This window comes from Castor canadensis, chromosome 1 (genome assembly GCF_047511655.1).
Source record: "Castor canadensis chromosome 1, mCasCan1.hap1v2, whole genome shotgun sequence".
NCBI lineage: Eukaryota > Metazoa > Chordata > Mammalia > Rodentia > Castoridae > Castor > Castor canadensis.
The window spans coordinates 206,471,314-206,493,142 of NC_133386.1; the positions used below are offsets into that span (position 1 = coordinate 206,471,314).

General features: G+C 53.0%; 1 protein-coding gene across 3 annotated transcripts in view; it reads right to left on the minus strand.

Annotated features, from left to right (window-relative positions):
* Shank2 (SH3 and multiple ankyrin repeat domains 2) overlaps positions 1–21,829 on the minus strand; it is a 505,735-nt gene that overhangs the window by 451,926 nt on the left and 31,980 nt on the right. The window contains exon 4 of one of the 3 annotated variants that reach the window (XM_074050915.1): positions 20,100–20,205. The exons of the other annotated variants lie outside the window; for them this stretch is intronic. The gene's annotated coding sequence lies outside the window, so the exon portion shown is untranslated. The remainder of the gene's footprint in view (positions 1–20,099; positions 20,206–21,829) is intronic. 3 annotated transcript variants of the gene reach the window in all.

The following is a 21,829-nucleotide window of genomic DNA, read 5'->3' on the forward strand; positions in this document are numbered from 1 at the left end:
CTGGCCTGCGCAGATCAGATTCATTTCAGCCAGGACTGCAAACTTTCAGAAAGGGCCAGAGCACTCGGTATCGTCTCAGCCACCACTTTGAACTTTTAAGAGGGCCAGTGCAGAGTTAGCAAAAGCACACGGGGTGAGGGCAGACATTACACAGCCCCCTCTGCTCCTTGAAGTGTCCAAGCACAGCTCCATCGGGGTCCAGGTATTCCCGGTGCAAGGTGACCTTCCACATCTGAGTGGGTGGTGGACTGGCCTCACCTCATCTCTGCTTCCTGAGACTTCACCAAGAAGTCTGTCTTATTTTGCGTGTGTGTGTGCAGTTGCCTTGTTTTTTTGTTTTGTTTTATGTTGTTCCTTTTTTTCTTTTCGGTGCTGGGGACCAAACTCAGGGCCTTGCACTTGCCAGGCAAGCGCTCTTCCACTGAGCTAAATCCCCAACCCCCAAATTTTCACCTTTAATCTTTATAATTTTTATTTAGTTTATTTGGTAGAACCAGGATTTGAACTCAGAGCTTCATGCTTGCAATGTAGGCACTCTGCTGCTTGAGCCACACCTCCAGTAGGGGCCTAATTTTTAATGCACAAAAAACAAGGAGAAACAGAAAACAAGGATCTCATCTATCCTACTCTTCCAAAACGAACTCTCTACCCTTCTCTTTGCATTTGGGGAACGCCAGGGTCTGCTTCATCTGGTTGTTCCTCAGAAAGTGAGCCTGCAGGGCAGGGATGTCACCCCATTGTACATCACCTCCACCCACAAAGAAGCCAGTTGAATGAAGTTGTGGCTGGAGCCCCATCTTGACCACCCTGGTGTGCAGCCGCAGGTCCTCAACCTGCTGAAGGGAGGAAGAGGTGGTCAGCACCAGATAATCCATCTGAGCAACCACAGCCAGAGGAACAAGCTGGGACGCTGCCTGTAGGAAATCACATGGCAAAGGTGTCCACTGGTGGGGGAGGGGAGGTTAATGGAATGTAAAGCCCAATGCTTTACAGAATAACAGAACTGGTGCGAAAATGGAGACACAGGCGTGGGGCTGCACCTCCCCCCTGGGGCACTGTCAGGTGCTCCCAGAGAAATATAAAAAGTCCAGGTTATAATCTCCATGGCACCCAGAATCTCGGGAGGACAAGGGTGTAGGAGCGTCTGTATTTCAGCAAGGACTCCACCCTTAACGTCTGCTGTGCTGCCAGGATAAGCACCATGGTGTGCTCCGCCTCACATCAGAGGCAGGGCCCCTGAAGCACCCTTGCCTGCTGGGCATCTCCTGCCGGCCACCACTCCTGTACAGAGGACTCTTGTGGCAATGTTTCTGTCCCCCATGGAAGAAGGTATGCTGCACCTTGCTGTGTCCAGGTACACTTTGCCCATGGCTGGAGGGCGGAGGCCCTTCCCTCACATGGGTCAGTGACCCTATAGGGCAAAAGGAAGCATTCCCTCAATTGGAGCCCTATTCAGAGGTCCCCAGCAGCCCATGGCCCCCTGCCAGGAGAAAATGCCCCTGTGCTCCCTCGTTCCTTCAGTGACGCCTTTCCTGAGATGATTTTCTCAGGGATGTCTGTATCGTTAGCAGCCCCGGAGATGGACTGCTTTCCTGGGATGCCCATAAAGTACCAAAAACTGAAATTGCAGCATCAACAGCTGAAATCAACCCTCGCACAGTTCTGGGCTTGAAAGTCTGAAGTCAAAGCGTGAACAGCTCCCTTGTTCACGGGCTCCCTGGGGCTGTCAGCACCCTCTCCCGGACCTCTCCCCACTTCTGGTGGGGGCCGTGGATGGTCAGTAACATCTGGTCCTGTGCCCTCACACTGCCTTCCTCTGTGTTTGTGCCAACTTTCCACTTTTGACAAGGACATAGCCCACTGGATTAGCACTCGTCCTAATGGTCTCGTCTTTCCTGGACTGTCTGCCGAGACGCTTACTTCCAAGTAAGTTCTATTCACAGGTATTGAAAGCAGGCCCAGCCTGACCATAAGAGAAGGTATGGTGCTTCCTGATGGAGAGAGGGCACCCACGATAAACACTTCCATGCCCTTAGCTCAGCGTCTCTCTCCGTGATACGGCCCACGGAGCAGCCCAGCCCTCAGGACTGGGCTCAGAGGACCCACACACAATGCTGCTGTCTTTCGCCTCTGGCCCAGGGGTCTTGTGTCTTTGTGGAACTATGGCAGGCTCCCTCCTCAGCCTCCCGCAGGTAGACCTCAGATCCTGCACAGCTCATGACCTGTGGGTGCTGAGGCTGGGACACCCAGAGACTCTGCCTTCTAGAAAAGGAGAGAATGTTCCCACGTGGTTCCTGGTGGGCCAGGAGGCGAGGTTCCCCAGGGTCCATTAACAAAGGTTTCCTTCCAGGCTGACCCATGAGAGAAGTGAACAGGCAGCCAAACCTGACTATGCCAAGGTTCCCCAGGAACGCAGAGAAGGGGTCTCATCGGGTCAGCAGGACCCCTCAGTCCCCACTTTAGGGCACTGAGATGCAGCTGCAGAGCTGAACAGGACACCAGCGAGGAGCTGGTGACCCCGGGTAAGCTCAGAATGAACAGAAAACGTTCATGAGGCCAAGCCCTGATCTGCAGCCACCACCAGTTCCAGAGAGCAAATGTGCAAACACAGGGCACGCTGGCCAGAAGCAGCTTTCTCCCTCCACTCCTGCTGACCTTGGCTGCACATGGAGAAAGATCAGAAGGATAGGTGTCCCCGTCCCCAAGGAGCACCAAAAACTGCCTAGGCTCTCCAGGTATGCTGGGAACTGGGTGGAGATTTTATGGCTGTTGGATACAGGTGTCCCAGTCCTAATTCCACTGATCTCAAGGTGGGAGGTGATGCCTGGATCCATCCAATGAGGTGCAGGAGGAGTCCAGGGAAACCAGTGTGACAGGCGGCAGGGCCTCTTCTCCAATTCAATGCACTGCTTTTGTGGCTTCAACACTGGAACTCCTTCACACACTTCACGTGTACCACAAAAGAGCCTCCTGATCGGAAGAGTAGACTATAGTGCGTTTGGGGCCCTACAACCCAAATGACCCCTGCTCCAAATTCCCCATCTCTGTGATTACTAATTTGGTAAAGGGAAACAGCTTGTCCTGGTGCCATCTGGACTCACACCTTCGTGACATGGTTCCCAGGTTGCCCACCTGTTGTGCTCATTCAAAACAGAAGGCTGGGTCCACACAGGCCTCTGACTTCAAGTCTGATCTTCACACTCCGGGGTGGACCAAGGAGGCAGGAAGGGCCTGGCACTTGTGAAAGGGTCACAGCAGATTCTAGAATGCAGCTGTACTGAACCCAGGACTACCTTGTATTCCCTTTGGGGGAAACTCAGTCCTTCCACACATTGCTTGAAGCAGCACCACTGGCTGACCAGGGCCCTTGACTCAGTTTCCCCCTAAATGCAGGGGGCTGGGTGTAGAGAGCTTTCTCATGAGCTCTTGTTATACTGACCTAACTGGGGGCGATTGGAGATGCAAAGGACAAACGATAGAAGACAGACATGCGTAAACCTGGGGCCAGGAGTGCTGGGCACTTGGATGGAGATGCACAACAGCCTCGTTGCTTCTTTTCTCTAATAACTCCTCTTTTATTTTGCTTTTCTCTTATTCTTTAAAACCAGACTTCTAAAGTCTTTCTTCTTTTCTGTTCTTTAAAGTCTCTTTCCTCAGACTTGCACTGTCCCATGTTCTCTCTAGCTTTTCTCTAGCTTAGCTTTTCTAAAACCCATGCATAAGGTTTCTTGGTGCAGAAAGCTGCTCTGGTGCAGACACACAGCCAGCAGCGTCACAAGCAGCCCACACCCAGCCATCAGAATCCCCCATCAAAAAACCTCCCATCAGTCCCCATCAAAAAACCCTGGTGTCCTCCTTCAGAGAGTCTTTTATATCCAGTGGTAAACAAAGAGGTGGAGCAACAGTTCTCAGGGAGGGGTGTAACACTGTAACAAGAAAAACCTAAACAACTCAGGAAAAGCAGCTGAGCTGCATTTTGCCTTCGCCCCCTTCTGCAGCTGGGGCCATGCCAAACTCAGCCTGAAGATCACTGAGCACAACTGTGCCTGTGTCAAGTTCTCACGGGCATCTCATAATCCACTCCCCACAGCTGGGTTCACTGACGGTTGAGCTTAGCAAGGAAGGGGTACCCACTGGGCTGTGGAGTCCCTGCAGCCTCAGAGCCAGCTCTGCAGAACTGAACAGAGACGTGGTCACACTGTGCATGGGCAGGACTCACAGCCACTCTCACGGCCCTCCAGTTCTTCCCTTGATGACCCTGCTGTATTTCTGCTGGCTTATGAGTACCTGTTGGCAATGAGCTAGCTGTTAGCTAGCTCAGCTGGGCAGATTAAAGGTGGGTCTGGTCGGAGCCACTGGAAACAAGTCATAGTGGATGACAGAACCGTCTGGGTCAGCATCAGATTCACGTGTTGAAAGCCACCCACCCTCTAAGAAGACCACCTGGGATTGTGCTGTTGACTGGGGCTGTACCACTGCCTGGCCCCATCATCACACCAGACCCAGCATGACACACGTCCCCCTCAATCTGAGAACAGAGTGCAGCCTGCCCTGTCCCCAATGCACACTGCACAGCATGCCTGTGACTCCCACCGCAAGCTGGCCACCTCGTCCCTCTGTGCCCGGCCCGTTCTTGACTGATCAGTTACTAAGACACTTTGAGCTGTTCACCCTCAAGGCGAAAGCCATGAGGCTGTTGTTCCATGCCCTCAGCCCAGTGCTGACCACACCACCATGGCTTGCGACACTGTGGACCCTGTCCGGCTGTGTAGCCACACACATGCTGACGATGGCGTACCTTCATCACAGAACCCAAGATGCTGGGCAGACCTTCCATACGTCCTGATGTCCAAAGGCTGTGGGGGCTGGGATGGCCTCTCCAAACTTACACAGGGTCTTCTGCTCTCTCTCCCTCGCTGCCTGCTGGTGCTCAGCAGGAAGCTTGGCACCTTGGTCCCCAAGAAGGAACAGGATGGGGGTTATGCAAGACAGTTTTGAGAATTCAAGACGCCACACTGACAATCTCAGGAAAGGAGGCCTCCTTCCTTCTAATAGCAACCTGAGACTGCCTGGTTGGTGACCCTCCAGGTGACAGTCTAGCTGAATTTGGCCTCTGGGGATCTGCTTCAGCTGTCTTGTGTGCTGACTGAATGACATGGCCCTGGCTTCAAGAATAACAAATGCTCATGAGGGCACTGCGTTGTCAGTCCTTCTACAGTGATCCACATGGGATAAAGTGGGAACATCATGGATCCCTTTTTTTGGTGGTGGTGGTACTGGGGTTTTGAACTCAGAGCCTTGTGAACCACACCACCATCCCTTTTTGCTCCCGTTATTTTTTCCTTCTTTTTCGGGCTGGCCTTGGGTTGTGATCTTCCTACCTATGCCTCCCACATAGCAGTGATTATAGGTCACATGCCATATGCCCAGCTTGTTCTCTGAGATAGGGTCTCATTTTTTTTTTTTTTTTTGCCTGTATTGGTCTCAAACTGTGATCCTCCTGATTTCCACCTACTGAGTAGCTAGGATTACAGATGTGGGCCACTGTGACCAGCCAACACCTGAGTCTTCAAGTCTTAGAAAATCACTCATGTCCTTCTTGCCCTTCACCTTTCGAAATGGAAAATCTGATGTAACCTGGGGTATTTGGGGGAAGGAGGAGTCGCAGCTACAGTAACAGGATGCCAGTTTTACAGCTACGGCCACAGAACCAGGATGAGAGAGAGTCATCGCCAGGTCCTATCTCTAGTCACCCGTGTGCTCCCAGGAATGGACGCCGGTGGAAGCCAGGTGCTGACATGCTCCCGTCCTGAGATCACAGACACCACACCAAGGGTGGTCATGAGAGAGCTTTGGGTGTATCCACAAACACCCCGTGCACCGTGTGTCCCTCAGAGGACTGTGACGTGCTCTCCAGAACGAAGTCACCTTGGGTGTTCGGTAACTTCCTGGAGAGTCAGCTGATTCAACATTCCCACGGCAGCTCCACGAAGCAATGGATAAGTGACATCTTAGAACAGGTGGAGGAAATGTGTCCCTGGCCTTAGGTAAGGTGAACAATGCCAGGCATTCATATCTGCCTTGGCCACTGTCCATGTCATCGTCAGGGACAGAACTTCCCTCAGCTTCGTCCTTGCGGGTCAAGGTGGTGTCGCATAGTCAGTTCATCCTGCTACGTCAGATCACCGACACCTGCGGCCAGGTGGAAAGGCAACAGGAGCATGAGGAGACAGCCACCTGGGGTCTGCGGAAAACCTGAAGGTTTATGGGATTTGCTGGGCTGGGTGGATCCAGAAGGCTGACTGAGGTCAAGACCACAATGACAGTTACATTCAGGGCTGTGTGACACAGGGATGGACTTGATCTCAGTACCCACTTGTCAGATGGATCGGTGAGGCCAGCAGAACAGTGCTGGTGGTATGGCGATGAGGGCGAGACACTGTGCAGAGCAGTCCTCGTGTGCCTCTCATGGCAGGAGTGCCCAGGAGGCCTGAGAAGCGCATCCTAGGAAAGAGTCACCCCTGGTTTCTCGTGATTCTGCGCACTGTGTGCACAGTGCCCAACTCTCTTGCCCTGGTCTACGTCTTACGATGGCTGCACAGAAAGCGCCCTGGAGACAGAGGCAGCCTCCCTTTAGAGGAGCCGGCAGGTGTGATTAGTGCTCACACGAGGGCCCAGTTTCCTTCAGCCTGGCACTTCTCTCCCATAATGCAGCCAGTGGCACCGTGTGGTCCTCCTCTTGTCCCTGTGGACTCGTCGGGCCAGTGCTTAACCTGCTGGAGCCGCTAACATCACCAGCTTATCTTCATCACTGACTGGAGAGGGTTCGTGCTTCCCACCGGCATCAGGAAACCACGGCGGCTGACCACGGGAATTCTCAGACCCTCCTCGTTCTTCAAAACCAAGCATTTGCCCAAGTGAGAAACTAAGGTGTCTCCCTCTGCCGGAACCCCACTCCTAAGACCCGTGACTCGGGTCTACCTCCCCAGTCTCGCTCCAGTCCCGCCAACTTCCTCTCACCTCCCTGACACCCTTCACTCTGGGTGTGACTGCTGCCATGGCCTGCTCACCATCCCGCCAATGGTGGCTCGGCCCCAGCCCAACATATGGCTGAAAACCCGAGCCTCTTGCACAGCCGGTACCCCATCTCTCAGTGGAGCCCCGCTGGCCTCCTCCAGGCAACACACCCCCCAACTATGTGTCCATCAGTCCTCCTCACTGTGCACCATCGAGGGACATGTGGCTCCCCACTGAAACAGCAGGCGCCAGTGGTGGCCAGCCCTCACTGAGGGCCACGCAGTCCGTATGTGCCACCTCAGTTAATTCCCACAGCCCATCTAATAGATGTGGAAATAAGACGGAGGGATTAAACTGCTTCCTGAGGTCACAGGGGCACTGGCTGGGGGGCAAGATTCCAGTCCGTGTCCAACTTTGCAGAGCACGGAGTTAGCCTGGGACCCTAAAGCTGTGTTGGGGCACAGAGACGGTACCCCCCAAATATGGCATTTGGGGCATGCTGATTGTCCTAAAGGAAAATTTTGCATTATTTCTGCCCAAACATGCTGGGTAGAGACTCTAATTTCCATTTCCTCAGAAGACCAGAGGTCAAAGGGCATGCAGCTGCCTTCCCCCAACCCAAATCCCACTTTCTAATTTCAGACCTGACTGAGGACTGCAGCGATGCCTGGACGACTTTCCTTAGGGGATATTGTCAGTCCCCTGAGCTCCTTCAGATTCAAATTGCTAATCTGTTCCTGGACTGTTCATTCCCCCCATATCATTCACAGCTTCCCAACAGGGTCTCACGCCCCACTCTCCCCATCCCCTAGGGAAATGGGTAATGGAGACATCTGAATGACAGAGAGCTGGGGGATCACCCCCACTACTTTCCATAAATCTGTGTGGATTTTCTTCTGTTTAACTTTGTGACTTCGTTCCTACAAAACTTCCGAGGCTGAAGGGGGGATTGCCTTTGCCCCACAGCTGCCTCCTACTACCAGTTTGTTCAAGCAAGATGGCCTTGTTCCCCAAATCCCCGGGTCTGAGCCAGCTAGCCCGTTGGCTTTAATGGAGCCAGGACCCTTCTGCAGCCGAGCCCAAGACACCTCCAGCAACTACCTTGGTTTCTCAGAACACCTCACCTCTTGAAGCCACTTTGCTATGAGAAGCCCACCCACCTGAGACCACTGTGTCCTGAGGAAGCTGGAGGAGGTCCTGGGATGGAGTGAGCGTGGCTCAGTGAGCGACACCACCCTGATTCCTGATCCCCAGAATGGGGAGTGAGGAAAACAGTAGCTGTTGAGTTCTGTGTAGCTGCCCCTACAGCAGTGGGTGACAGGAGCTCCCTGGCCTGCCTTCTCCCTTGGACTGGCTCTTACAAGTCCCAGAGAGGTGGGACAGCATCTGCCTGCTCATTGCTGAGCAGTTCTGAATCTTCAACCAGGTGACCAGAGCACAAAGCATGGCTTGGACCTTCCCAGCCACCTCCAGGAAGCTCCACAGAGACCCCAACACCTAGGCTTCAGGGTCCTTCCCAGAAACAGAGTGCTCTCCCTCGGGGGAGGAGACCAGAGCAAGGTGACAGGAAACCACAGCTGAGGTGTGAAAAGAACAGGTGAATCACAGAAAGGCAGAAACAGTAGAGGCTGCCTGGGTTACCGTGACAACCAGGTAGCGCAGTGGAGGCAAGGTCAACTGTGATGGAAGACAAGATGAAACTGAAGGGCCCAAGGTAGTTCGCGGGTGCCACCCCAGTGCCAGTGTCTCCCCAATCCACAACCCTTCCTCTCTCAAGTGCCAGAGGTCCATGACGTCCAACCACGCCCTACATGTGTCATGTTCACCAGGGTGAATATGGTGGAGCTTGGGCTACCTGTGAGCCCGGGACCCTGACCTCGTCTCCAGCAGGGGCCACCCACTCAGCTCCTCAGCCACACCACAGGTGAAGGTGGGTGAACAGCACTGGTAGACACCATGGCCTCCCACTCCCACCTGGCTGAAGTGTGAGCTGCCTCACCCCAGGACATTAGCTGATACCAGGACCCAGCGGCCACCCACAGACAGAGCAGGCAGGGTGCAGGGTCCCACTGATAGATCCTCTGGATGTCAAAACAGTGAATCAACTTTCTCAGCTGAAACCATTAGCCATCGTCTTCTTTGACTGTCCTTGCTTTAGGTTCTTGTTCCTGCCCCTTCTCCGTCCCATCTCACTTGTCAAAGTCTACCGGTAGGTGCCGCGATTGCCATGGACACCATCTGCTTCACTCTGCTGAGTAACACATGCTGTTCCAGATCTGGGGCGCCATACCGCCCCTGGTTCCCTGGGGGTGATCAGTTGGTGCGTGTGCAATTGACACACCCTGGGTCCCCTTGAGAAAGCATCACCAGGACTTGCCACAGGAGCCAAGAGTGCTCACAGGGAGCCAGTTACCTGTCCGAGGCTGCACAGTGACCCAACGTCAGAGGCAGCCTTGGGATCCACCCCATCCCCTGTCACAGGGGCTTGTCCTGAGGACACACTGCCTCCTCTTCAACCCAGGTCTCAAAGGGCAAAGCCCCAGGGCTGGGGAGGGTGGAAGAGGGCGATACTGGAGCTGACCAGAGGGAAACCAAAGAGGGAAGCTGACAGGCTCTGCTCTACATTCTTATCCAACTTGGCCTTGCACCAGAAGTGGCCTTGCTACTTCTGAGTAGTGGACAGGTGCATTCATTATGAAGGTTAGAGAAAGGCGACACTGACGGCAGCCTCCAGGGCCACAGCCTCTCCTGGACCCCTGCCCCAGATAATCAACACCTAGTGGTGGTGTCAAGAGGTTGGTGAGGAACAGAAAACTCCATAGAAACACATGTATGTCCTGACATCCATCTGCCAAATTCCAAAACTCACCCCAAAGTGTCTGTGGGAGGAGGAGACATCTGTGCCACTGTTCAGAGGAAGAGTTTTCAGCCTGGAAAATGAACCAATGCATGGTCCTCCCAGTGTTAGTGACAGGACAGAGCTGTCACTGTCCTCCACAGTGGAGGCTTCTGCAGGACCCGGCCTCTTGTGAAGAATGCCAGGATGTGGGGACACAAGGACACAGAGGCACCTGCAAGGCATTTGTGCAAGCCCAGCAAAGCTGAGTCCTAATGCCATGTAACTCCAAGTTCTGTGGCCTAAAGCCACCATGACCCTTCTGTGTCCACCTCACTTTCCTCATCTGGAAGGTAGTACCCAGCCAGCGGTGACAGGAACTGAGAAATCACAGCACACTCAGCACGACTGGATTCATGGTAACACCTCTTCAGCAATGTTGTGTTGATAAGATGATCAACCAGTAGGGAAGATGGACACTGGGTACATCGAGTGTCCAGGTGCTGTCATGACAAAGCACTACAGTCAGGTGGCTTTAACAGCACATTCATTGGTGTCCTGTCCTGGAGGTTGAAGTCTGAGGTTGAGGTGGCACAGGCTGGCTCCTCCTGAGGCCACTGTCCTTGGCTTGCAGATGGCGCCTTCTCTCTGTGTCCTCACATGGTTCTCCTGTGTGTGCCTGAGTCCTGGTCTCCTCTTCTTATAAGGACAGTCCTTAGGGATGAGGGCCACCCTAGTGACCTCGTTCTACCTTAAAGGCCCATCTCCACATAGTCACATCCTGAGGCAGTGGTAGTCAGGACTCCAATATTGAATTTGGGGAGCTGGAGAACCAGGAAAGGCAATACAGCCTCTACCAACCCTCTAATCATTTTCCATACCAGACCCCTGTGGCCCTGGGAGCCATTTACAACAGGTCAAATGCAACTGCCACTTTATGTCATAATTCACACCTGTAACACCTGCATCCCAATCACTGGCTGGAATCCAGTCTCCTGAATGGAGCAAGGTGACACTGTGGAGTCCCGAGCTGTCCCCACTATACACAAGAAGACAGGAACCTGAGCCTTTACAATATTTTAAATGCAAAGCAGTGCAAGAGCAAGCTACCAGAACAAGCCATGCCACCCAAGTGCCAGAGCCTCGCCTTGGCCTGGACAACTCACCTGTCTGATGTACGCGTCCTGCCTCAGTCGCCACTTACAAATGCAAACTGCATGGAAGGCTTTCTTTTTCCTAGAGAGTCTGTTGAGCTATCAGGGTACAATCAGCTCATAAAGGTAACAGGAAAAGCAAGAACCAGAGGTCACAATCAGAGGGCCTAATCAAATCATATCAGCATGCCAAGGCCTAAGGGAACACCGTTTGCAAAGTATCACGGCTTTGATCGGGGATGTTGTTTGGCAAAGCAAACATTTGATTCAAACAAAACCGGTGTGGCTTGCTCTTCCTACTTTAAAAACTTCTCCAAGACCAAACGTGCTTCTCTGGAAAGCACTGAGAAAAGGAGTGGGTGGGGTGAGGGGAAGGGAAAAGATCTTTTTACTCCTGCTGTTTTGTTCAGTGCACTGAGTGACAGAGGGCTTCTGGGCAGCGCCAAGATACACAAGGAGCTGCGGCTGTGACCGCCGGACTCCACCACCACCTATGATCAGTGCAACCAGAGCCTGCAGACCCCAAGTGAAGGTGGGTCTCACCGACAGGCTGGGGGCCCCCACTGGCAGCGGAGCCTACAGTCACTCAACATAGCCTTGCAGCAACCTCAAGTCACAGGGGACCTATTTTCTGTCTGCGCCTGCAATCAGCACAGTCTGGCTTCACCTGCAGTCAGCAGGGCACAGCCTGGAGCTGACCTGAGCCAAAATCTGAACTCCTCCAACCCCACATGGAGGAGTAATCAGATTCACCATTATAACATGAGAACACTGAGCCTGGAAAGAGCCATGGTGTCCCCAGAGCCAAAGGGCACTGCTGTGGCAGGCAGGACCAGAGTCTCCATCCTGCATTTCCTTGCTCCCTGCCAGACATCTCAGCCTCAAGACCCTTGGCCACCCGTGTTTCCCAGCAGTGCAGGTAGGTGGCTCAAACCACACACAGGAATCACCTCACCATCTGGCACCCAGAAGTCCAAGATGCAGGTGTTGGTAGCCTGGGTCCCTTCAGAGAGGCAGGCGTCCTCAAGATGTCTATGACATCTTGGTATTCACGTGACATTCTTCCTGTGCCTTCAAATGGTCCATCTGTGCGTGTTTAGGTCCCAGTCACCTCTTATAAGGCCCCCTGTCCTGCTAGATTAGGACTCAGCCTAATGACCTCATCTTAACCTCATCACTGATCTCCAAATAAGGTCAATGTATGAGTTGTGGTGGACACAGTTCAGTCATCACAGGGCCACCCATTGGAATGGCCAGGCCGAGAGCAAGCTTGTGCCTGTCTTACTGGGATATCGAGGCACAGAGAGTTCCCAAAGCCTCACCAACAACAAACATGTCACCATTAATTCTGGGACAGAATGGATAGGCAGATATCAGGTAACTCAAGGGACACATTTTGTGTTCATGAACACCTCTGAGTCACAGCTCAGGATGCTTATGGCGGAGGTGACCACTGTTACTCTCACGTACCACTAAGCAACAGGCACACACTTCCAAACAAACCGTGATTGCAAGCTGTACAGAACAAACCACGCTCCTGGGCAGGGGCCCTGGGTTAGTGAACAGCAAGATGGTTCCCTGTGTATCAGGAGACATGCTAAAGCTATAAGAGCCCCACAGGGGGTGAGGACCACCAGGAAGAAGCAACTCCTGGGTCCCAGCAGAACCCCCACCCCCCCCGCCCCGTGATGGATGGTTAACACAGCTGCAGAGAGGGAGGCTACAGCCTGCATGGGTCTACCTGCTCTGTGACCTCTGCTCTGTGACCCTTGAGGACTTAAGCCCAAAGTCAGACAGGAAGGAAACCGAAAGTCACCCAAAGTGTGAGGTACACCAAATCCAGAAATGGTCTCATTTCTGCACATAGCACCCTCTCATCTGGGTATCAAAGATGCCTATCCAGCTGTCTGCCATTCCATCCCAACACACACCTGAGTCAGTGATTCCGACTGAGATTTTACACAGAAAGACTAATACAGTTTTTAGAAAACTGAAAACATTTTTGGGATGTTACAGAAACTTAAGATCCCCCCATTTTCAGTCCAGTGAATGAGGTTAATAAGGATGACCTGAACACCTGGACCAGATCCTCTTGTTAGGGTTTAAGTTTATAGATCGTACTTTACCAAAAGCCACTCTTAAGGGATCGAAAAAGCAACTTACAGGGTAACAGTTATAAGTCAAATTTACAAACGTTAAGGAAAACAAGTTTTTGAAGTTGTAACTCTAAGCTATTAACATTTTCATCCTAAAAACACCAGTACCTGGGAATTTACTTTGCTCCAAACAGTTTGTCCCCACGGACCCACGAGGTGGCCATGAAGTGTGTGTCTATCCCACACTCACAGCTCGCCTTGGGCTCCTGAGGAGAGGGACAACAGCAACTGTCCCAGCAATCTCAAGGCTTCTGGAGCAGCAAACCAGGGCACCCCAGCTGGTGACTCAGGAAAACCCATCCTCCCTTCCTTACTCCTTCTATGTACTTGTGCTCTTACCTTGCATCTTATGTTGAAAATACAATAAACTGAAAATGCACTGAAGACCCCCGACCTACCATACCCCGTCTCCCAGCACACTGGAGATCTGTTGTCCCCATCTTCGTCACAGTGCTGACGGGGGCTGCAGCTCACTGCCCAACACCTTGAGAGAGGGATGAATCAGTCACCGCAAGCCTGGGAAAAGATCCAAGCTCAAAATGCAAGTGTGGTTTCTACTCAGCGTGTATTTCCTTATTGCCATGGTACAGGTAAAGAGGTTGCATAGCCGCTATCGTAAGTCAGGATCTCCTGTGTTCATGGAAGGCCTAATCTGTGTCTTGTTCTCTTCCTAAGTCGTTGGAACCCAACCTTGGACAAACCCAACAGCACTCAGCCCCGGGATCATTGCATCCTACTGTCCACCCTGAGTGAGCCCGTGACCTCCCCAGGTGACCAGCCTTTGCTGGAGCCTCACTGTCATCACAGTAAGAGACTGACTCACTCTTGGCCATTCCACAGGGCAGATCTTCCCCCTCACCCAGCCAGTCAAGCCCAAGGAGAGGACTCGTCAGTCTCAGACTGTCACATCCTCTGAAGGGTAGCCTGGTGTGGCCTGTAGCCCACTGCTGATTACTAGAAGGCAGGGTCTCCTGCCCACCCTCTCAGCCGCCAGGACAGACTCATAAAACTATAGAGTTTCACAGCCATTTCAGCTGGGGAGGTGGGAGGTGGCACCTGGCTGTGAGCTCACACAGCAGAGGAGGTCAAGTTCAAACTCAGCACAATAACTGCTAATGATGTAGAGGGAACTGCTGGTTGACACAGCTCCAGTCCACTCACCGGCCTGGGCTGGCCTCCCAGCAGGCCTTGGGAACGGAGGCTGGAGTCTGCAGCTTTGCCTGTGAGTTCTATGAATTTTATGGATGATCTGAAGACAGAGGACACTACGCCAGCCATCCAGTAGCCTCCCAACAGGACCATAATCTCAGTGAGGATCTTCCCTCACCATGCAGCCTCTGAAGGGGGTAAAGTCCCATCCCCTGGGCGAGACTGGCATGTGGTGTTAGAAACCCCTAAAGGGCTCTGAGGGGCTCCCGCCCACTGAGAGCCTTGGAAAATGGGATCGCCTCCTCAGGACCTGTCAGGAACCTTCTACCCCACACCATGGTCTGCCAGCTGTGAGAGAGACCAGGCTGACGTCACGGTCCCCATTCCCTTATCTAGTCTGCAGCTGGTAAGACAGCTGTGGGAGGTCAGAGGCTGGAGTCTCTGACCCTCCATCCCACCAGGGTCCCTCTCCTGTCCAGCAAGTGGTCGTGTGTGAATTCAAGTACATCGGGCCAGGGGCACAAGGAACCCTCAGAGAAGGCACCAGTGTCCAGAGGTGACACCAGGAACACCAAGTACCTCACCTACCCACAGAAGCTGCAGTCCAGTCTGGGCACCACCACTGGCCATGTGACTTTCACAAAGTCCCCAGATCCTCTGGCCCTTAGCCCCCCTTCTGTAAAATAGGAGCTTGAATTACCATCTTGCAGAGAAACGGCACCCAAGACAATGTCGGCACAACCAAGAGAAAGTTCTGTGTCTTGTCAAAACACAAATGCCCCATCAGGTATCACACCCAAATGGCTGTAAAATTATTGATGGAAATGACCTGCATATTAAAATAGCAGCAAAAATCCAGGGGTGGTAGCACACACTGTAATCCTGGGGAGATGCAGGTTTGCATGCCTGTAATCAGGAGGTAGAGACAGGTGGATTGAGAGTTCCAGACCAGCCTAGGCAAAGGTAAGTGAGACCCTTTCAAAATAACAAATATTTATTTGTGGCTCAACCCTGTTATCCTATCTACCTGGGATCAGAGATCGGGAGGGGTGAAGAATGGGAAGATCATAGTTCAAAGCCAACCAGAGCAAATAGTTCTCAAGAATGGCTGGGCACAGTGGCCTATGTCTGTCATCCCAGCTATGAAATATAAATATCAGGATTGTGGCCCACGCATGCCCGGGGGGAAAGCGAGACCCTCTCTCAAACATAACCAGTACATAAAGGGCTGGGGGTGTGGCTCAAATGGGATAAAGTTTGTCTACCAAGAGTGAGGCTCTGAGTTCAAACCCCAATAACACCAAAAAAACCAATTTTTTTTAATGAATGAACAAATTGGTGTCACCACAAAAAAGCAATCAAGATCTACCATTTATGGCAAATGGACTGGCAAGAGCCTAGACCCCAGTGAAATGTGCCTGCTGTACAGATGAGATCCTTAGCTATGGGGCAGTTCTGGTAGAATGAAGTTCATGGGTCCTGCCCCAGGAGTGGCATGGCACAGATGGAGGGAGGACACAGCAGTGAAGGTGGCCTGGGTCTCATGTCTTTCTACACGACGCGTGCTCTCCAGCCGCAGCCTGGGGGTTAGAGTGCAGTAGGGCCATGACAAGCCAGACCCTGAGCCCAGGAACAGCTCCAGAAGATGCCATGGAAGCAGGGTGGGTCACAGGGACCACAGAAGGAGGGGCAGTCATGTGGACATCACCAACCTTGCCAGGCAGAACTCCAATCACCTGCAACTGAAAGGGACAGCTGTTTGGGATGGGCAGAGCCACAGCTGGGGTGGCGGGGTGGGGGGGCGGAGGGCTACATTGTCCACGCTGCCGGGGACCCTGTCGGAAGCATTAAGGATTTGGGAAAACAGCAGAATGCTAGGCAGGCCACCCTCTGGCTAGAAGAATGACATTTCACTTCCAAATGCATTCATCATCCCTAAAGGCAGGGTTTTCCCAGCAAATTTTATATTGGCATAAAAGTCACATAATATAAAACTTAATTTTGAAATGTTTTTAGCTATGCTGTCCAGAACATTTCATCACTCCACAAAGAAAGCGCAAACCCATCAGCAGTCCTCCCTGTTCCCCTACCGCCAGCTCCAGGCAAGCACTAATCTGCTTCCTGTCCGCTGCATTTGCCGGTTCTAGAGGCCTCAGAGAAGCAGAGCGAGACAAGATGTGACTTTTTGTGCCTGACTTCCTTCACGTGGCACTCATCCTCGGGATGCCCTGTTGTAGCACATGTCTGACACCCCGACACATGGGAAGAGCTCAGTTGTTCATCCAGCCGTCAGCTGCGCTGATTCCACATCTCAGCTCTGCACACAGAGCTGCAGGGAGCATGGGTGTGGAAGCTTTGGTGTAGACAAATGCCTGTTCTCTCTTGGGTTTAGACCCAGGAGAGGTGCCGTGGCTCATGTCACTTTGGGGAACTGCCAGTGCATCTCTGCAGTGTGCGGTCATGTTAAAACCACGGCCATCGGCGCGGCTCACACAGCCACTTTCCATAGTTGTCATGTCTTCCAGCCCTTTATCTGCGAGCTGAGGCAGGAATGTCCCCACTGGTCAGACGGATTTGCCCTCAGCCACCAGACCCTGGAGACATGGCAGGGCTGGGTTACCACAGCTATTTCTTTGAGATCTTATGTTAGGGATAGGAATACAGAGGAGAAACTATTTGTAGACAGATCTGTGGACTCCAAGCTCTGCTTAGTGTCTTGAACCTATGACCTGGGAGGGCCTATAGTGGACACCAAGGACACACTTGTGACCAAAACAAAGACCCCTGCCCTGTCCAGAGCATCAAAGATAAGGGCAATGACAACGGCTGGAGAGAACTCACGGGACTCAGAAGCTTCTTCCAAAATTAAAGGTCACCAACCAAAGTGCTCCACATGGTGCCCGGACACTGCTGCCCGTCAATCATCCCCATGCTTTCCCTTTTCCATGCCAGTCATCGGCCTGCGTTCTAACATTCTGACTTGACAAAACCACAGAATTCCTAGGCATCACAGAGAACATCTCTGGCCATGAAACACATCTGTTTTTGCAATACAAAGGTTCATCCCAGGAAAGAGGGAGGTCCATCACCTCCAAGAACGGTCACACCTGCCCTGGGGCCATGCTGTTTCTGGATGCCTCGCAAAAGTTGTTCCACACTTCACTTCAAATGCCACAACGGCTGCTGATGGCCGCTGGGGTCCACTTGGCTACAGACAGTGGTGACTTAACAACTGGGGCTCCCCTGGGAGGGCTCACAGGTACTGTTTCACACCTGGACACCAGATGACCACAGCCTTAATAAAAAACCAGTGACTCTCCCATTTGATAGATAAGGAAAGCTGAGAAGTCCAGGTGACATGGCCACAGAGGGTACAAAGAGGAGACGGGGCCACACCCAGCACAGGGATCCCATGAGAAAGCAGGGACCTGTCACCTCCTGCTGGGAGGAATGAATGCAGGATGAAACAGCTCCCAAACTAAGGGACACACCCACCTTCTGGAACCTGCCCAGTGGCTTCTGTCAAGGTCAAATATCAGGGGAACTTCCATGGGCTCCCAAATGGATCAAGGTCCCCGATTCTGCAGGACATTGGTCACAATGTTCATTTGTATAAGTGTACAGTGCCACTGCTGTATGACAGGGAGGGGTGAATCCATGAAGACCACCTGGTATTCAGTAGGTGCTTAATCACTGTGCACTGAAGGGATGTACGGCTACTCAATCATGACCACCCCACTTATACCAACTGCCAGCATTCAAAATGTCTGTACCAGGTATAGCAGACGTGTCCTTCAAGCTGATCTAGCCAGGTTTGGGGTCTGTACCTGGGGACACCTCACCTGGGAAGCTGCTGGCCTTGCCCCCAGCCTCACCCCCTCTTCTTTCCTGTCTTCAAAGCCTGAGACAGGCAGCAGGTCCATGACTCAGCCTGGAGCGAACTGCAGGGGGCTCACAAGCAGCCACCAACAGCAGCTCAATTTGTCACAGCTTCACTGCAAGCCATATGGAAATGACACAGGGCTCGGTAGACTGAGGCCGAGAGGTGAGGGTATCGGCCCCAGAGCCAGGCTGGGGTACACTAGAACTGGGTGTTCTAGCTTCATGCTCAGTGTCCCTGCTCACCTGCTCTCAAGACACTCCTGCTCAGTGGCCTGCTGTCAGGAGGCCCTGCCAGGTGTCATTGGGGCTGACATTGGCCACCTGGAGGACACCAAGCAGTCTCCAAAGATGACCTATGGAAAGTCCCCAGTTCATAGCCCAACCAGAGCAGAGTAAGGCCATCTCCAGTCAGGATTCCTGTCTCCACCCTGAGGGCTACTCAGCCTCTGCCTGCTGTGTTAACCTCCAGGTGCTCAGCCAAAAACGACAAGCATGCAGAAGGGAGAAATGAAGACCTCACTGCCCAGGGTCAAAGCCACACACCTTGGAAGACCACCCAGGGAGAAACTGCCAGAAGCCACCAAACCAGGCAGCTGGGGTTGATTGACTCTGTCCCTTTTTCTGCTTTCCAAATCCTATATGGAGCAGCAAAATAAAAACTCACATACAGAAGACACTGTGCACCACTGCACAGACATCTTTTGGAGCAAGTGGACCTGTGGGGCTCAGGTGTCCTCAGGTTACACCTGAAGACTGGCCAGGACAGCTGGGAGCACCAAGCACCAAGCTGGGTGGAGACTCAGGGAGAAGGTAGTGTGTGACACCAAGAATAAAACACACATCCCAGAAGGAGCAGCAATGGGCCCCTCCCCTCACCTTCCTGCAAAGGGACCCCAACTGTTTCCTGGTGATGGTGACTAGATATGAGCCTCTTCCAAGACCTTAGAGGGCAGAATTGCTAACCCAACACCCTACTGAGGTAGGTAGATAATCACTGTTATTTTACCGACAAGAAAACAGACACAAGCACTACCTGCAGCAGAGCTAATGAACACCACAGTTCACTGAGATTTGACCCAGCGCAGCTTACGTCACAGTCCAGAATCTGTGAAGGGTTAACACAGCAGGCCAGTGGTATCCAAACCCTGCTCATGGCAACGGAAGGTTTGACCCTCACTTGGCTCCTGGGAGGGAGACAGGAGCCCTTGGAACATCCTGCCTGGTAAGAGTGGCAGTGTGCACCTGGGGGCTTGGGCCACATCACACAGTCTGGGCTCACATGGTTTACAGTGGGGATTGTGTGCCCACTGCAGGGGCTGGAGACTAAGGCGGTCATGTGTATGTATGGTCAACCATGCCTGCACACCAAGACTCTGGGGTGTCCTGGGGTGGGGGTGGTATTCGATGTGTTGTCACATCACTGCTGAAGGAAAAACTAACTGCTGCTGTCAATGACTCCACGGGGCGGGGTGGGGAGGATAGCAAGAGCTAGCACAGGGCCACTCCCATGCCTGTCCTGTGTGCCTTCCCCTTGCAGATCGCACCGTGTGACTGCAACGAGCCAACCTGCAACACGACTGCAGAGTTCTGCAAATCCTTCTACCATCAGAGTCTGAGGTGGACTTGTGGGCCTCAAACACGCCGCCCCTCCAGTGGCCACAGCTCTAAGAAGTCAGGGGTGGCAGACCCGTCCAGATCCATTTGCGAGAACATAAGTTGCATTTATAAAAGAAAAAAATCATGAAACCCATACACTGAAAGGGGGAGACCCAGAGGAACCCGGGGCCAGAGGACTGGGTCCTGCAGAGGAACTCTTGTTGGCTAAGGGTAGCGGTTCCCGCAGGCAACCCCACAGGCAGATAGAGGGCCGTGGTCCTCCGTTGATGACCTATACCGAGAAGGTACCTGTGCTCCCCACGGACACATTTTCCTGCGGTGAGGCTGCAGCCCAGGACTTCAAGGCAGGCTCACTTCTCTCCAGACTCCTGTCCCCTGCCAGCTGCCCTGGCACCTTTACAGGAAAACAAGATCATTAAGGATAGGGTCCCCCAAGGTCTCAGCACTGACCTGTGAGTTCCCACACTGTCACCTTCTGAGATGGCTCCAATCTAAGGCTGATCAGAGACCCAAAGGATAAGCCCAAGGGCCAGCTTCATGTGGTAACAAACCAGTTCACTTTCCTGAGACTAAAAATTACAACAGCCGCCGAGAAATCATGCGGAGCCAGCCAGGGTCCCAAGGGAAAGGGGTGGAAGCACTGCCTCTTCACTGCCCTGTCCTGGAAGATGCTGATGGACCAGGCAGAGGAATGGATGCCTGGTCCTGAGCAGTGGGGACAGAGTCTCTCTGAGGACAGAGCTCCGAGGAGGCGGAGGACAACTGGCCTCAAATAATATTGGCATGACGTCTGCACCAACTGTCCCTCCTTTTCCTACAGGAAACGGGTGGCATGACCCTGAGTTCCCAGCAAGCCCCATGCCTTGGCAGTCCCAACCCCAAGCGATTGGACACTCCCTCTGCCCTGAGCTGAGTTTCTGTGGACTCAGTGGCCAGCATGTCACAAAAGTCCCCAAGGCCCCACACCACTAACACGCCCACTAGTTTGGGGTCATCTGAAAACCCAATGGCCATGCCTCCCTCTGGTCAGAGGGTGCTGCTGGCTGGGGTCTCCTTCCAGGCCAGCATCTCTCTCACTCAGCCAGTGACAGATGCCACAGTGCTACCTCAAGCCATAGCCTGGAGCTCCTGCGAGAAGCTTGGTCTCCCAGTCCCTGAGTGGCTTCCTCTCAGGACAGCAGAGCCATCCCTTGGGAGGTGGCACTGGAGACTTGCACACAGGATGAAGCTGGGCCTTGCCTGTCTTTCTGTCCAGGAGCGGTGAGCCTAGCTGGGGGGCACATCCAGGGTCTCCCCGCACCCGTGGGTGAGGATTAAGCTTATGGAACTTGCCATGGCATTCCTGTGTGAAGCCTAATCCCCACTGTGAGGGGCCAAGAGGGCAGGCACTTAATCCAACTGCAGTGCTCAGAGGCGACCCTCTGGCAGGGGACTAGGATCAGATAAGGCAATCGGCGTGGGGCCCTGGAATTGAACACGGTGGCTTTATCAAAAGAAGAGGAGTCCAGACACACCAACTTGTACAAGTGTTCTCTGTCCCTTACCAGGTGACACCCAGCACAGCCTGGGGTCTCTGCCAACAAGAATGCCATCACCAGATGTGGCCTCTTGAGTGTGGACCTCCAGAGCTGTGAGCTACATAAATGTCATCTCTTTCTAAAGGCACCCAGCCTAGAATTTCATTTCAGAGCCGAAAAACTGAAAAATACAGAGGTCCAAATCAGCTGCCCAAAAGTTTCCAAAGTGGAAAGTCCATCAACAAATTTCACAAGGAGCAAAGTTCTGCAAAGGAGCAGATTCCCCCCACCAACCTGCCAATTCCCCCCACCAACCTACCAGGTCACCTTGATGTGAGCCCAGGCACCTCAGACTGGACATGTGCACAGCAGGACCTGCAGTCACTTGGTGGGGGTCAGTTGTGGACCCCAGGAGGCCATGTCAAATGTCACTTACAAGTGGCTGCTGAGATGTTGGGAAAGGAACGCCCAGGAAGAGATGTGCCTCCCAGGTGCAGCAGG